The sequence below is a fragment of the Rhodnius prolixus genome, unplaced genomic scaffold (assembly GCF_049639745.1).
Source record: "Rhodnius prolixus isolate KJV_2025 unplaced genomic scaffold, Rpr scaffold_5, whole genome shotgun sequence".
Classification (NCBI taxonomy): domain Eukaryota; kingdom Metazoa; phylum Arthropoda; class Insecta; order Hemiptera; family Reduviidae; genus Rhodnius; species Rhodnius prolixus.
The window spans coordinates 27,293,208-27,310,629 of NW_027411624.1; the positions used below are offsets into that span (position 1 = coordinate 27,293,208).

The window sequence follows — 17,422 nt, forward strand, 5'->3', positions numbered from 1 at the left end:
ATTCTTTTAAAGGTCTCCTGAGTCTGAAAAAGTGGTTATTACGTATTATTCTTCACGCATGTGTTTAGTGAGCATAACTTAAAAACGAAAAAAAAAGAAAAAAGTTCCTTGAGCTTTTTTTGGTAACCATTTTATTTAAACGATGTATATTCATTACATATGGATTGAACAGTGACTTCTATTTAAAACATTTTCGCAGGCACTTCTAACGTGGAGTTGGAGATAGTGAAATTCCAAATTTGAAGAAAATGGTTTAACGGAAACGCGCTTTACTGAATTTAGCACAAATTCTAACTTTTTGTTTTAAATGCATCACCTACATTGCAATAAAAGAAAGTCGAGTGAGTGTTTCACTTTACCTCAATTTGGTGGTAAGAGGACCATTGCGATCTTTTCGAAATTTTCGATATCGAATTTATACCGGTTCCTCTCCGAAAGATACTTCCAGGTCACTAGAAATACAGCAAACTCTCCATCTTTCTTTAGTGGGGACAGGAGTACCGCAAGGAAGTACACTTGGCCCCGTTCTTTACACAATACATTTACCGGACGTTCCTCCGCACTCATATTCTTTGCACATATACAGACAACACGGCCGTACTTGTTTGTGACAACCCTTCATTACCTTCCCACATAAAACTGACTCACTTTCATATCACAGAAACATTGAAAAAAATTAAAACAGGTTGACAGAAATAGCGACTTTCCTAGTTATTGATTTAATTTAAGAGATTTTATAAAAAAAAAAAAAAAAAAATTGATATCCTGATTCATGAAACCCAAAACCCTTCATCTCTCAACTTTTAGCCGTGCAATCCAACATATTTTTTTGTCGCTTTCGCAATTCATTAAAAAATTGAATGCGACCTCAAGTTTGAGAAACGGTGCACTAATCTACACATATGTACGAGGTGTGTTCAAAAAGTAACGGGAATTTTTAAATTTCGCGGGTTTGGAGAGTCTGATTGTAAATTTTTTTTTTTTATTATGTTGGTACACATGCCCCTGAAGTACGATAAAATTTTCAGTAATATTCATCGTTTACTTCTTAAGTGGCAGCCGTTAAGGTTAGACGTGTTTTTCGAGCTTGGCGATTTTTGTTTGTTAAAAAAAATGGATCAAAGAATTTGTATTAAATTTTGCGTAAAAAATGAAATAAAGTGTGTGAAATGTTAATAAAGGCATATGGTGAGTCTGCTATGAGTAAAACAAGGATTTACGAGTGGTATAAGCGTTTCCAAGATGGCCGCGAAAACGTTGAAGATGACGAACGACCTGGACGTCCAAGCACATCAACAACCGATGAAAACGTGAAAAAAGTGAAAGAAATGGTTATGAACGATCGCCGAATCACAATCAGAGAAGTCGCTGATGATGTTGCCATATCAATTGGCTCATGCCATGAAATTTTTTCGGATGTTTTGGGTATGAAACGTGTGGCAGCAAAATTTGTTCCAAAATTGTTGAATTTCGAACAAAAACAGCGGAGAATGGAAGTTGCTCAAGAGTCACTCAATGAAGTTGACAACGATGCGGATCTACTGAAACGTGTTATAACAGGTGACGAAACATGGGTTTACGGATATGATGTCGAAACTAAGGCTCAATCGTCCCAGTGGAGGCATTCTGGATCGCCAAGACCGAAAAAGGCTCGACAAGTGCGGTCGAATGTGAAGGTTATGCTCATTGTGTTCTTCGATTTTAATGGCATAGTGCATCATGAATTCTTGCCACAAGGTCAAACAATCAATAAGGAGTACTACCTACAAGTTCAACGCCGTTTGCGTGAAGCAATCCGAGAAAAACGCCCGGATTTGTGGCAAAACAATTCATGGATTTTGCACCACGATAATGCACCTGCTCACACTTCATTGCTTGTTCGTGAATTTTTGGCCTAAAACAAAACTTTAACGATGCCCCAGCCTCCATATTCGCCAGACATGGCTCCATGTGACTTTTTTCTATTTCCAAACATAAAGAGAACATTAAAAGGCCGTCGTTTTACAAGCATAGATGACATTAAAAGCGAATCGCTGAAAGAGCTGAAAGCTATCACAAAGATCGAGTTTCAGAAGTGTTTCGAGGATTGGAAAAAGCGCTGGCACAAGTGTATTGTATGCGAAGGGGACTACTTTGAAGGCGACAATATTAATGTAGATGAATAAATAAATATTTTTTTCAAAAAACGAAAATTCCCGTTACTTTTTGAACACACCTCGTATGTATCAATCACTTTTAAAACATTTTTCATGTAAAAACCGATTATAGAAGGCTTTCATAGAAATTGGTATTTGGGCTTACCTTTAAAGTGCCATTTCTATATACTTAACGTACACTATACCTAGACACAGTTTTACTGCAAATAAATTAAATAAGAAGGTTAAGAAAAGTAACTAGTAGATTTGTTTACATTCAAGCCCAGCACAGTCAGTACAAAAAGTTTCTTCTGATTTCTTTTACTTTTTCATTTAATTCAACAAAAATTGGTGTATGAGAAAGTCGTATGAGTTTTCACACCAGATTTTTCTTCTGTACAACTAGTAATAGAATTGTTTCCTAGCTCTGAGAATCACAAAAGATTTATTCGATCATGTGTGGGGGATATGTACTGACTGTACTAGGTTTGAGTGTAAACAGACTATTCTACGAGTCATGCTAAAATATCCCCTCTCCATTATTGAAAGGAGACTAAACATTGGAAAAAAAATTATCAGTTAAGAGAATCACGAGGTAGTAATGAGATGTTCAAATTACTTCTTATCGTCAACAAGTCTTTCAGATTTAGAATGCACATTTGGATACAACACTTGCTCTAAGGCAACTAATCCAACTAATCAGTCCGGTACTTCGTTTCTTGTAACTTTTTCTGAATTTTGTTGATTTGTTGAATAATTTACATAATCAGTTGATTTATTATTTTTATTATAAAAAATTATATTGGTTTATGGGTAATAGTAATTATGTTATTAAAAATGGCTATTATATCGCACCCCCGCTAAAAAAGAGTCACAACTCAAAAAACATTGTTTTGAGAAAATTTATGTTAAAGAATTTATTTCACTTGAGCCATTCATTTATCAGTTACCGTGCCAAAATACAAGTTAACTTGTTGTTTTACTGTTTCAGGAATATATTAGCTCAATGCTATTGGTGCAGTAATTTTCTCAAAAAATAATTCGATTCTTTTTTCTTTTTTTTAAAGCGATTTTTGAGTTGTGACTCTTTTTTAGCGGGGGTGCGATATGTCAGCAGATGTCAGATATTAACAGTTGTCAACTTCTGTTATGTGATTGATTGTGTAAGCTGGTTGTCGACAGAAGATATATAAAAAAAAAATTAATCAACTTGGTGGAGTATATATATACATATATATAGAAGTTTAATGGACTGGGTCAATCAATGACGGGACAACTTCTTGTCCTATTAACTAGTAAATAGGACATCTTTATAGGATGAAGTGATGGGAACATTCTAACACAGCGGCACATAATCTACAACCTGTCTTGGACACTCTGCGGTAATACCGCAATCACTAAACTAAGTGTACACACACACTCACAAACACAAATCTACATACATATAAAACATCACAGCCCATTGCCAGACAAATCTGTTGTACTGATTAATGTCCAGCAAATCATTATAGAGTTCCATCAACTATTTTCAAAACCATTTAGAAGTGGAATGAGTAAATATAACCACTACGGATATAACTATAATTAAAAACTTAATTTATTAATATATAAGTTCTTATTAAACATGAAGAAAATTTAGAACATGAATTGTAAATCTTGAATACCACAATATAGTTTATTTTTGTTGAAGTGCAGGTTTTCCGGATTTATCAAAAAAAGTTCACTATTTCGTGATCGGAACACGATAAACTTTTCCGAAGAAATCTGACGATTGAAAATTTGGGGAAGTGCATTGTCTTTTCTAACATGCAGCAAGAGAAAACGAAAAATTGAAACCATTTTTCACAAAATATCGAAGCATCTTTATCAAGTTTATCTACAACCTTCATCAGCTATTACTTATTTGTACGTCCTTCATTGAGCAGCAAAAGCAATAATCGGTGGATCCTCTTTAATTGATATTCATAAAACAATGTTTTTTCTAAAAGATTCTCAATTCATTACCAACTTTTCTAATCAAATTGTTTCTAGTTTAAATATATTTAATCATCTTTAATTTGTTTGGGGTCAGAAAATGAAATTACCTTAAACAATACCATTTTTAAGCAAGACTGATCTGATGTATAAAAACACACATTACCAGAAGAAATTAGTGAGTATAAAATTATGCCGTATTGAATATAAAGCGAATGAACTTTTAGTTATATGTCTCTTTAAATTGTTGTGGTTAACAGAAAATAAATAGCTAACTAAAAATTATGTAAACTGAAAGTAATTTTCAAACAACGCTATTGAAATTTGGCCTTTAAATAACTGTTTTAAGTAAATTTCCATATATTTCTTTGAACATTTAAAAACTTCTATTATCCTATAATTTATCTCTTTTTTATGGTAACCAAAACCAATTATGGTGTTAATGAACTTGAAAACATGAACTCTTTGGTAATTGTTTAAATGTTTTCTGGATTTAGTGTTTCTTTTTCTTTTTTAATTTTGCGAGTCTTAAACAGTCACAACATAAAAGTTGCACAGTTGGCTTAAAAGGCTTTAGGTTGTAAAATTTGTAAATTTTTAACATTAATAGAATTTTTATCATGATATCCTGAGAATATTTTTATTAATGTTAAAGAAAATTAATATTCGTTCATTTCGCTGAAATAAATTATTCGGAAATCAATCATCAATTCCTTGAATAGAATCTTTTTGTCCTTAAGTTTATAACGTCTACAACATTCAGCACTACTATATAGCTGAGGTGTTGCCTACAAGATCGCAGCATCCATGACCGCCGAGGTCAGAGTGTCCATCGCATGTGGGTACCTTATTTGAAGGATGTCTCTCCAATAAAATATAAACTGGTAATTTGCAAAATAAATAAAAAATATATCTATTGTTAACTTCGTTATTAAAAGTGAACCGGTCGCAACGCCAATGTGATTCTTATCTGAAATTACTACATCGCTACGAGGAGTGTTGATGAGGAATATAGTGTAAATACATTAATCTATTTGGGCGCAGAGCCAATTGTTAATTTTATTTATGGTTCATTATTAGTTTAGATATTGTTTGAAATATGTGATTTCCGTGTTAGAAGAGGCTGTAAATGCTATACTGATTGGCACTTAAGAAACTGCACTTTAGATGAGAGCCTAACTTCATCCCTCACTTAGAACCCCTCTTAAATTAAGTTTACAGGAGAAAGTTTCGTGCAAATTCAAAAATTAAAGCTTATCTTAGAGTCTTCATTGTTTAAGTGCTCTAAACCGAAACACTGAAACCATAAACGATAGGAAAACTCAGGAGAGTAAAATAAAAGCTTATTAGAATTAGTAAAGTAAATTCAATTTCCAAATTAGATGTCGAAGACGGGGCGAAAACGAATATATTTTTTTTAACATTATTTTTCAAAACAAATTAAAATTTGCCATGATTCGAACTGGGTTTGTCCTACTAACAAGTCTTTTCAATGCAACTGAACCAGCTGTTGGGAAAATGCTAAGGAATAATAACGAGCTAAAAATAATAAATTCTTATGAGCAAAAGCAAGGTAGCAACAGCTTTGGAAATCTGTTCTAATCCAACGGATGTAATCACTGTTCGGTTAGAGGCAAGGCCAGCAAAGCTAATTTGTATTGTGGTACTAGGTTCAATGTCCGGTCTAGGACTTGAGATTTAACTTAATGGTTAACTTGAGAAATTTATAGTTATTTAAGTACGGTTTGCTAGTCGCCTCCGTCCTCGCCTCGACACCTAATTTGGTAGTAGGATGTAAAGCCTGTATGAAAAACAGGCATTACTTTACTTTATTTTTTACTTTAATCAGAGTTCTAAATAAAATTAATTAGTTTTGTGGAAAATATTGATATAAATTGACTGGTCGATGGACTAAAAATACAACAAGGTGTTCAGCTGAATTTTGAAACTGAAGACGAAGGCTGAAAAAACTTAAGTGATGTTAAATGTGGTTAAAGCCCAACTTCTCAATTACGAAATTTGATGGAAACAATTTTTATTTTTTGTTTTGAATTAAATAAAATCAGAAGTTTTGAAATTGATGAATCACTTCTTTAAGTTATGTTCGAAGTTTAGAAACAATCCTTGCAAAAGTAATGTTTGACAGTTTTAATCTTTCTAAATCGTCCTTGAAGGACGTTCAAAGCTACTTTAGTTGATTGATATTTAAACAGAACTATTTTCACCAAAAAAACATTCTAGTAGTAAGCTGGATTCAGCACTATGTTTTACAGTGGCATTAAGAAAGTATACGAGAGCCACACCTCGTCATAGCCATTAAATAACGAGACTGATGCTGCTACAGAAGAACTATGCATACGCCAAATCTTAACAACCGACAGCAGGGTAAAGCCTTCTCTTTCGCTTGCAGCGTCTCACGCATTTGAAGAGATATCTGTCTGAGCAACGAATTGTCGTGAAATTTCACATGATACTTGGTAAAACCGCTACTGAAACTTATCTTTTATTAAAAGAAGTTTATGGCGATGAATGTTTATCATGTACGCAAGTTTTTGAGTGGTTCAATCGTTTCTAAGATGGCCGAGAAGACGTCGGAGATGATGACCACCTGGGTCTCCCTTCCACGTCCAAAACGTGGATGGAAATATCGACTATAATTAATCAACATTACTACCCTGAGGTGTTTGCTCAACTCCGTGAAAGAGTAAGGAAAAAACGACCCGATTTGTGGAAGAACAAGTCATGGGTTCTCCATCAAGACAACTCGCCGGCTCACACTGCATTGTCTGCCAAGACGTTTCTAGCCAAGTACAACATCCCAGTTTTAGGTCTCATCCGCCTAATTCGCCTGATCTGGCCCCATGTGACTTTTATCTGTTCTCCAAAGACAAATCTGCATTAAAAGGAACACGATTTCAGTCCGTTGAAACTGTGAAAGAAAAAGCGGCACGCGTCATGCAGGAGCTCACAGAAAAAGACTTCCACCGCGGTTTCGAACAATAGTAAATTCGCATGGAGCGTTGTTGAGGGGAGGAGTGTATATTGAAGTGATAATAACTAAATATGTATAAATTTAAAATAAAATGTTTTATAGCAATAGTCTCGGTTATTTAATAGCAACAGTAAACCTCCGTCACAAGCCGTCATTTAGTTAAAATTATAAGTAGGTAAGGATTACAGAAGATGAAGATGAAGTGAAATCGTTGGAGCCGTTTTCAAGAAAAATTGCGTATACAGGATGAAAAGCAGGAATGTAAAAGCCTAATGGAAGTTCTCACTATGAGGATAGCTTAATTTTATTTGTAAATTATTATCTGAGAAAAGTTTGTTGAGGAATTAATTCGAAACTGAGAGGTTAAATATCCCTCTAAAGTTCTGTAAGACTTTTTCGCTACCCTTATTATTAATCGATAATCAATTACTGTCAAGGTTCGATGAAATTATTCGAAGTAGTGAAGTTAGTAGTTTATGTAACAGTTGTAACCTTACGGAATGATCAAACATTTTTCTTTAAATTTCCAAGAAAAAAAGATTTTGAAGAAAATTAACTCCACTGCTTTAATTATGATCACATTACATTTTCATAAATGAATTTTTGGAATCTTATTTACATAAAATGTTCAATACAAAAAGAAAATCTAATTAAAATAAACTGAACGAAAAAAAACAAGTTTGTGCAGCAACTGTAGAATAGTAGATTATTTCACGCAAGAAGTAAGAATAGGTCGATATTCTTAGTATTATTTAGTAGCGCCATACTCTTATAAACAAAAAAAAAAAAAATACTTAGGTAGATAGAAAAAAAGGATACGGACAACAATTCGACAAGTTGCAAGTGTGAACTGACTTTTACAGTAGGAAAGAAAGCAGCGTCAAAAAACAATTACTGCACCATTATAAGTGAGCACCAAGCAATCACTTGAAGAAGAAAGTTGAAACAGAGACAAGAAATAAGAGAAAGACTACACAAAACAATAATAAATTTCAGAGAAACTCAGAACTACAAGGGAGGATGAATGCAAGACGAGTGTAATGCAACATTGTAAAGTTGATCATTAGTCAATAGTTGTGTAATAAGTATAATAGCGACAAAACTTTAAATATATGCATTCCTAGTACATATTTTCAAGTCTGGGGATGCAACACCCCAGAAATTACTATCTATACCAGGGGTCGCCAAACTTTGTTGATCATGTAATTTTTCGAAATCTCCATCGACCCCCATGAAAGTAATTTTTAGTTAATTAAAATAAAACTATCTATTAGGTACTGTGTTTGTACATTTAGTTTATGATTTTAAACATTTATTAAAGAAATTTTACATAGTGTAACAATAGTTATACGAAAAATATCTTAATGTTGAAATTTAAATACCTTAATATTTATTAATAATAAGTAATTATAAATAAGCAAAAATAATAAGTAAATTAACTACAGTATTGCTTCTTAATTAATGAGATGGGTGTGCCTGGTGTTTCTTTGCAAGGTTCGCTATATTGGGTTCGAAATTGTTTTTCCTTTGACCCCCAAACGACCCCCTGGCTCAAATCGACCCATACTTTTGTTAAATAGACCCCTACATAGTCCACTTTGGCGACCTCTGATCTATACTATCAATAGTGCAGTAACATAAGATTGAAATTGACAATATAATTTCTCTTCTTTCTCATCTTTCAAACACACAGACAGATATACACCCAAATTAATTTTCTAGCCACAAGAATGTTCACAAAACAGATTTTTCAATTTTTTTTTTTTTTTTGAAAATTTTCTGGATCGAAAGAATTATTTTTATACTAGAAGAGAAGGCAAACTGTATTGGTCAAAACTTCAAAGTAAATTTATAAATACTGAAACCTCATAAAAATGGCAAAAGTAATCAATATAAAATAGCCATCGAAAAGTTTTACAAACAATATTCAGTAGTTGTGTCTATTTAAATATCTTGAGCCATAAAGTTGTTGTTTCTATGAAAAATATAATTATGTAAATACAGATGAAAATAAAACGAACAACAATACCTGCCATTCCAGCCATGCTGAAGTGTTGACACAATTGCATGGAACAAAGATGAAAACACAACTATTAAATAAAACAATTAGAGATAGCGTAACAAAACGAGAGATAAAAAACGCCATAATGTTAGTTTTGTGCTCGCGCGAGCTTATGCGATTTTGTACGTCCGTTTAGCTGCTGAATATAGCGGATATAAAGACTACTAGTGGGCTCCACTTTGTATAAATACAACTATATATACTTTGGGTCAGTAGGCCAACTGGCCTAACAGAGAAAGCTGTATGCGATGTGGTAGTAGTGAAGTTTTATATACATATATATATCGTACGGAATAAACAATTCTTGCGAGCAATCTCGACTAGCGCAGAAAGTTTACAGTGCGTACGCTTTTCACATAATCTAATTTATAATAAATACAAAAGAAAATAAGAGTATACTAACCACAGAGCCGAAGACGATGACCCTTACAGCTTGGTCGTAATAACCATTATTAATATGCTCTCTTTACATCTTAATTACTGTCACCTATTTATTGTTTCATTTTATAGAATTACTGCTACCGGAGAAGTACAATTACACTTTCTCCTGCTGCATGCCTCCAAATTCTAGCTTATACATTTTTTCGCAACTCCAAAGTATTACTAAATTGAATTTGAATCCTTTATTGTGAATTCACTAATTAATACAGAGCGTCTGATCAATAACTGACACCTCACATCTTATCCTAAAAAACAATTAAAAAAAATATATCAATAATTCTGAAAATGATTAAAAACAAAAACTTCTAATAATATTAGTTCGTAGAAGCCAGTTTGATTTTTTATATGAAAATTATAAAATGAAAAAGTAATAAGTCGGACTTCTAAAATCTTTGTATAAACTTGTATAAATTCTTATACATGGTTACTGACCAGGTCCCAGAAGTGTAAATTGTTCTAATGTTGTGTTGCACTCCAGTGATAATTATGGTTAAAGTTTCCTGAAAACCAAAACAGAAAATTACTTTAATTTGCCTTTCATGAAAATGGAGAAAGATTAAAAAAATTGTATCTATAAAGTCGTTCAGTAACTTCAGATGAAACAGACTTTATATAAGAAGCGTCATTAGGCTAAAGTTAAATGCAATTTAGAACTGTCTGAAATTTTGGTTCGAGAGTTTTCTTTTCACTCATATTATCTGAATGAATGATCACATAATATGTGTACGAGAAATAATATTATTCTTGAAATAATATTTATATAATAATATTTCTCGTAGCGCCACTTTAGTGTCAAAATGCAGTAAAAACAAATAAGGCTAACCGTGAATGTGAATGAGCTACGTAATAAAAGTACTAAGTAAAATCAAATTCGAACTACTCCACTTGAACTCCTCGCTCCAGTAAAGTGTACTTACGTTTTACTGAGTTCATAAAAATCTTATAAAAGATTTAAAGAGATACCTTACGACTTTTTATGATTTGAAGAGAGTTAGGGTTAAAATGAAAGTGAAGATAATAAGTGAAACCCTGCTATGAAACCAGAGAGCTCAAAAACTTTAAATTAAAACTAAAAATGTACTGCGTGAAGAAAGGTCTAGGTATCTATAATTTTTTATTTTTTATTTAAATCCTATTTTAGAGATGTTTCCTTATTCACAATAAATTTATACAAAATAAAGTTTTCTCAAACTGATGCCTCAAAAATAAAGAAATTACTTTCTCTTGTTGCTCTTACAACAATAAATATAGATAAGAAGAATAAAATATAATACCAGATAAGGAAATACCAGATAAACAAAAATTTAAATTATTTTATATAAAAAGTTAAAAAGAAAAAAAAGTGATGTATTTATTAAATATCACCATCAATAATAGATTAGTTTGACCCATAAAAGATGAATTAATTAAACGCAAAAAGTATAAAATAAAAATATTTGCTTTGCTAAAATTTCACTTTAAATTTTTAGAAAATAACAAAACGATTAAGTTCTTGTATTTAGAAAAGAAATGTTTACAGTGAGTCATTTGGTTAAGTAGAAATAATTTTCTAATATATAGCTGATGGAAGGGATAAATGGCAAAATTATTAACATGGTGTAGCAAATTGTCAATGTCAGTAAAGTCCTTCTACTTTCAACTATTAAAACATTTAGCAACGAAAATAGTTACCAATACTGTCATTGTGTTCATCTAGTAATTCTTTTCGAGAATTTTCCGTCATTTTTTTCTACCAAGCTACAAATTGTATTTCCAGTTATTATTTAAAAAATAAAAAATGAATCAGGTGAATAATGCAAATTATTGATTTATGAAGGATAAGAGATCAAACATATATATCAGACTAGTGCTACGAACTGAATTTAATTCACCCTTCATCAAATTTGTGTGGATAGGCAGAGAAAAATTCTCTACTTTTATTAACGTAAAATAAAATATATTCTATTATGCCTAATAAAAACAATATACAGGGTGTTCATTTTAAGACGGCTCAAATGCATTTCATGCTTAAACGGTTGATCTGAGCAAAAAACGGTAGAGGAAAAACTTGTTGCCCGTCACCTCTAGTTTCAGAATATGTGACTTGATTTTAGATTCCTGATCGCGTACGCGGCAGACGCGCGTCCAAAAATTAAGGGTTCGCAGTTGACCCCCATTTTCCTATACGCCGTTTTAAAGAGTATAAAAAGTTATGAAAGAAACCAAAAACCGCAATTCGATATCTTCAAAATTAAAGGTGCTAGGCTCTGGTATTTATTAATCATATTTCAATTTTTTAACTTGTTATCAAAGGAGAAAGAAGAGCACGCGATAGGTCATTTTTATGCATTTTTTCATCCCCTTTCTACTAAAAATATTGGCAAGGCAGTAAAGCTAGTATTTTTCTTAATATCGCGAAATAAGTCGTTTTCCGAGTGATTTTTCTAAGAAAAATCAAAAAGAGCTTTAGATGTTCTTAAGCATACACAAAATGGCTAAATATTAATTTTACATCTGTTACAAACAAGGTTTAATTGGTAATTTTGGGAGAGTTGCGTTTAATTACCAAAACAATTGGAAACCTCCTGCCACATTTTTAAGTGATCAATATCTTTCATGTATAGGATCAAACTTATTCCTTAATTTATTAAATAATGACTTTACGCAGCGTGTAAAGCATGTACTGTGCCTTCAAAGGTGCCTCCTCAGATACAGAGAGCAGTTGATAATCTCCTGGCTAACCTGGCTTGTGAGCCAGAGGCGTCTGTCGCGTACGCGATAAGGAATCTAAAATCAAGTCACATATTCTGAAACTAGAGGTAACGGGCTACAAATTTTTCCTCTGCCATTTTTTGCTCAGATTAACCGTTTAAGCATGAAATGCACTTGAGCCGTCTTAAACCCTGTATAATTATGTCAAATCATATGGTTGCAATTGAAAAAATGTTTGAAAAATAAAATTATTATTTTACTCTCAAAAGTTTTTTCTTATTTAAATTTAAGTTATCTGAGATCATTGGCTAATTAGTGAACTAATACCTCCCCAAAAATTTCTCATTATTTAAACAGAAAAGTGGCAATACACAGTCACCCTATCAATCAAAACACACTGAAGATGGATGAAGTTCTGAAACTGGTATATTTTTTCCAATCTTGCAGACCCACACAACTTGAAGATAGCAGCAGAAGTAAATATTTCTCTTACTAAAGGAGGATTATCCAAAAGAAGTTGATGTGGGTGGGATAGTAGAGCATCAAGAGATGTTCACACTAACATATTTATACAACACACACACACACACACACGCATGTATATATATATATATTTAGGAAGAAGGAAATGTTTGTCCGGTGATGCCTTTCCACACGCGCGACCTTACTTTATTTATTCTCACCCACACAGGAGGTCAGTGATATCACGCCCGTCTGGTGTACACAACCCAGCTTGCAAAAGTGTTCCTCGTGCTTCAAGAACTCTCTGCACAGATTAAACTGTATACAATAACCTGCTCATCTAGGATTGTTTAGAAGATTAACTGACTGTAGTTTACAGAACTAGTTTTTTATTTAACAGCAATGAACCAGTAATATATTTATAAATTATTCTTCTCTCCTCTTTTAATGATTGCCTTTTTAATTCCAATTTTTATAGTTTCAGTCCAATTCTAGTGAAAAAGTCAGAATTTTCTAAATTCTAAAAGGCTTTGAAGTTCAGATTCATTAAATTATTATTACTTAAATCCGTTGCTGACTGGAGCTTTTCATTACATTTCCATCAGGTCGAGAACATCAACAGACAATGAATGATTACATTCTTAGGAAAAGAAGATCTTTAACTCTATATTATGGAACTACAGCAAAATGCAATCTCCAATTTTATTATTTTTCCTCTGTATTTTAAATAATTAAGTAACGTCAATTTAAACGTATGAGTGCAGAGTCTTTTCAGTGCTCAACTGGCATTCAGAAGTGTTTGTACGTCGCCGAATTTTGAACTGTCGAACTTCCTATGAAGAAAAAATTGATAGCAGATTGCCTGGCATGAACTAATCTATTTCCAGACATTAAAACATAATTTTTACCTTTATGATGTTCCTTTGTTTAGATTTCTTATAAATTACCATATAATGCTGACAGTTCTACAATAAACTACCGAATAATATCCCTCTTTGAAAGATCGATGTTCCGTGCGATATTGAGTAAAATTTTTACAAGGTCCAAATCATAAAACTGTTAAAAGGAAAACTAAAATGAGATATCTCAATAACAAATTGAACTGTAGTGCAGTAATAAATAAACCAATATAATTTCTGACTAAAACAGTATTTAATACAACTTACACAGGAAATTAGAGAAGAGTATATCTCCTGGTTCAACAATTTGCCACTGATGGAAAGCAGTACGCAATTTTGCAGAGAGACAAATTCTCCTCCTCTTACGATGTAATGTTTAAATTAATTAACCGTTTAAATATGAATTTTTTCTTTTTTTGAAAAATAATACACTTTAGTAAATTAAACAAAAGTGCAAACTTCTAATAATTAAACTAAGACAATTTTTCTTAATAGAAAAATTATTATTTAATTTTTAGTCTTCAATTATTAAATAAATTTTATTACTACCTTCTTTTCCTGCGGTAACATTGAAAACTAAAGCGACAAAGTTTCAAAAAGTAATGTTAAGTTTGAGCTAACTGCAGTCGTCAGTACTTTTGAGATATTTTGCAAATATATGTATGAGAAAAGGGGACCTAAAAACATGTATTTCTGATGAAAACAATTTGCTCTTAATAAGAGCAAGGGTAAATGCAAATTTTTCAAGAAAAACGTTTTACTATCATAATTGAATAACAATTTACAAAGGAGTAGGGGCATAGTTTCTTGCACATAAATTGCACAAACAATGTTGCATGTAATCTGATTCAATTTATGTAAATGTATTGATACTTATCGATATCGATGTTACGTCATACAGTGCAGCGGCTCCATTCCCTTCCATCCTGTTACAAAAACAAACCTTTCTATTATTTTTATACTTTTAAATTTGACAAGTGCCAAATTAGTTATGTACTTTATGATAGAATTATTATTATAACAGTTCCTGTCGCCTTTTACTGCAGCTAACCTCTACTTCTAGATTCGTCAAGCAATTTCTAGGAGAAGAAGGGCGACATTCTGGGAAAACATTAGAGCTGGTTGAAGATGATCTACAAGGCCAAATCCACTATGAAGTGAGAGAATTTCCATGGAGAGATTTAAAACTTAATAACAAGAAAATCAGTTCTATTCTACTTCAACTAAAATCAGAATTAATAACAAAAAATTCAAGGCGAAAAGTCACACTAATTTCTATTGGAATTAGTGTGAAAAAAACCCTTAAAACTACAAAATTACTTAATAAACTTGAAAACTGTCGGTTATTAATAGGTCACGAGTTATAGCGGAATGAATTTTGAGTATTAGTAAAATCCCGAATTTTTTGATCCTTCTGAATCTCCACTAATATTGCAACTCAGCGGCTTATATTTTGCTCAATTGAAGAGTGTCATTCTCCTCAATTTGATAAAATCGCACGATCTTCTGAGCAATTGGACACGAGATTTGGCGGTTTGACTCTTAAGTCGATCGGATTTGTTTTCCAATTAGCAATTTTACTTTCATATTTCATTTCTATTGTTATTCAGATAATGAAGCCGCTCATTACCTTTAGATGACTCTTTAGTGTGGCCTCACTTCTTCCCCAGGACTGTCTTAACAAGCGTTCACTGAGAAAATGCTCTTTCAGTCGGCTGTTTTTGACTGAAACCTTGTTGAACCCGATAGAATCTGAAATAAAATATGAAATTTTAGTTTTTCTCTCTTACTGACATTTTTCTCACGTACACACATTTGAACTTTTTCAGATTTAGAGGATCTCAGAAAAAAAATAATGTCTAAAAATAATATATTAGTTATATAATACTCGTATATAACTAATATTTAAGTTTGAAGGTCCCCTCAATCCGAAAAAATGTTTTTTTTTTAAATTTGACTCTCTCCCTCGCTTTCTCTGAGTGTGAGGAAGAGAGTTCGTCATAACATAAATACTGATTCATTCCGATTTCATAGGTACACTTTTTATCGTGATCTAAAAACACATCTCAGGTAATTCCAGTCTGTGAAACCAACTTCTTCCAATTTAGTAAACAGTCAAAATTTAGATTAATGTAACTTCCAGAGTAAATCGTTGTTGACCATTTGGCCAGTTTGTCAAGTGCTGAGACCGTCATAAATGACACTCCCCGGGTAATCAATGTTGAAGGTGCCATAAGAAGTCTTCATTAACCATCTATTCCAAGAATACAAGTCTGTTTTCTATCAGTCATTGTCATTTTTAATAAGTTGACCTTCATTAAGGTAAAGTAAAAATTAACATAGGGCTATTTAGGTTTATTTTTAACTTTGGCAAACTCGCTATCCTCCAAAGACAGGATGTCTGTATATTTTTTTTTAAAAATTGTTTATAAATCTGCGACTGCAACAAGCAAATGTGATGTTATGTAATGTCTTGAATGTAGATTGGAGAAGGCACCCAGTGGCGACACTCCATTAACGTGAACAGATCGCTATACTGTTATGAGGAGAGTAGGTCGCGGGGCCATCTTCTATTCAATCTCCTTGGAGGATTACCTGGTAATGTGGAAGGAGATAAGTGTTCAATTAAAGTATTAAGAGGAGCTGCAGTAAACGAATGAAATTTTAAGAAACGAGTTTTAGTAAGGTCGTTAATGAAAGGGATGTTGAGGTAATTATGAATGGTGAGGTTAGAAATATAGAATGGAGCGTTAAGAAGTTTTCGTATTATTTTTGACTGTTAAGTCTGAATGTGTAAAGAATTGGAACGTTTAGTCGATCCTCATACTTCAATGCCGTATGACAAAATAGGTCGCAGTATCAGTAGATATAAGAGTCTTTTGTTTTGTAGGTTGAGTTTAGATCGTTTGTCAAGTAGTCTGGCGAGAAGTTTGTAGCGTTGGTTAGTTTCTTGTCTTTTCAGTCTAGTATGGGGATTCCATGTCAATCGTTTGTCTAGGTACAGTCCAAGGTAGCGTACTTTGTCCACAGTTGGTAAAGGAGTTTGGTTTAAGATAGTGGGAGGTAGGATTTTTCGTCTTAGAGTAAATACTATATATTTTGATTTTGTAACGTTAGTTTTGATTCGCCATTTGATAAGCCAGTCTTGTAAGTGGTTGATGTGTGTTTGAAGAGTTCGTGTAGCGATAAGAGGATCGGAATGAGGAGATAAGATAGCAGTATCGTCAGCAAAGGTGGAGACCTAAAATTCAATAAATGAAACCTAGACCGATTTATCAATGAATTATATTACTATAAATATATATTACTTAATAAAGAAATGACATTGCCAAGGTCATTGAAAGAGAGGATTATATTGATTATAATACTTAAAGTAGATGCTGGTTTATTATCAATCTGGTTCAATGTTATCAAGTACATATAACAAAACCTCTATTATTCTGCAATGTAGGTGGAAAAATAGGTTTTACTAGGCTAATGTGTTACTGTTCGTAATGACTTGACGAATTAATATAGAACTACTGTACTGTTAAAAAGAAATTTTATGCTTTTCTATTTATATTCTTTGAATAAGAATTTTGAAACTAGCTAATAAAGCAAATTATTGACAGAATGAAAAAAAAAGATTAGATGTTTCTCCGGGGATCTAGATCTGTCACGTTTGTTAGAAATTTCATTCCGGATGGATTCATTAAGTAATTCTGAAGGAAGAGTAATGTTAGGGTTCTCCTCTCAATTTATCTATCACAAATGTTTTTGAATAATT

General features: G+C 32.5%; 1 protein-coding gene across 14 annotated transcripts in view; it reads right to left on the minus strand.

The window, feature by feature from the left end:
- Positions 1–17,422, minus strand: part of LOC141458698 (trypsin II-P29-like) — a 71,324-nt gene that overhangs the window by 34,564 nt on the left and 19,338 nt on the right. For 6 of the 14 annotated variants that reach the window (XM_074137033.1, XM_074137031.1, XM_074137030.1 and 3 more), the window contains 5 exons: positions 15,287–15,408; positions 14,206–14,582; positions 13,319–13,813; positions 10,037–10,104; positions 9,567–9,849 (listed from right to left, as the gene is read on the minus strand). The gene's annotated coding sequence lies outside the window, so the exon portion shown is untranslated. Of the gene's footprint in view, positions 1–359; positions 580–2,301; positions 2,595–9,566; positions 9,850–10,036; positions 10,105–13,318; positions 13,814–13,923; positions 14,173–14,205; positions 14,583–15,286; positions 15,409–17,422 lie in introns of those variants that run through there. The other 8 variants (XM_074137034.1, XM_074137032.1, XM_074137025.1 and 5 more) reach the window with 7 other exon arrangements.